The sequence below is a fragment of the Galeopterus variegatus genome, unplaced genomic scaffold (assembly GCF_000696425.1).
Source record: "Galeopterus variegatus unplaced genomic scaffold, G_variegatus-3.0.2 Scaffold15198, whole genome shotgun sequence".
Classification (NCBI taxonomy): domain Eukaryota; kingdom Metazoa; phylum Chordata; class Mammalia; order Dermoptera; family Cynocephalidae; genus Galeopterus; species Galeopterus variegatus.
Genome location: NW_007741309.1, coordinates 9,965 through 10,394, shown reverse-complemented (window position 1 = coordinate 10,394; position 430 = coordinate 9,965).

Here is a 430-nt window from a genome sequence, read left to right as displayed (position 1 = left end):
CTGAACTGCACACTTAACGTGGATGAATAGTATAGCACGTGATTTACGTTTCAGTAAAGCCGTTTAAGAAAAGCGTGATCTCTAAAACATACCCACCCCGGCTTGGACTGCCTCAGGCCTTCTTCAAGGTCGGAGACAGGTGCAAGGGAATCCAAGAACAAGCTTCTGCGAGGTGCTGGGGGTTCCCATCTGCTAGGGAATGGGGGGGTTTCCTCCATCAGAGCTCTCCGTCTGGGTTGCCCCAGCGGCTGCCTGGGGTCAGCCCTGAGAAAAGCTCTGGCTTTCCTCTGGCCCTCCAAGGAGCCAGTCCCATCCGGCCTGGGTACCTGCTCCCTGCCATGTCCGCTCAGCACAGGCCTGGTGCTCAGCATGTGCTTGATTTCTGTCCACACGGCCAGGGGGCCGGGTGGCCCGTGTTATCCCAGCTGCT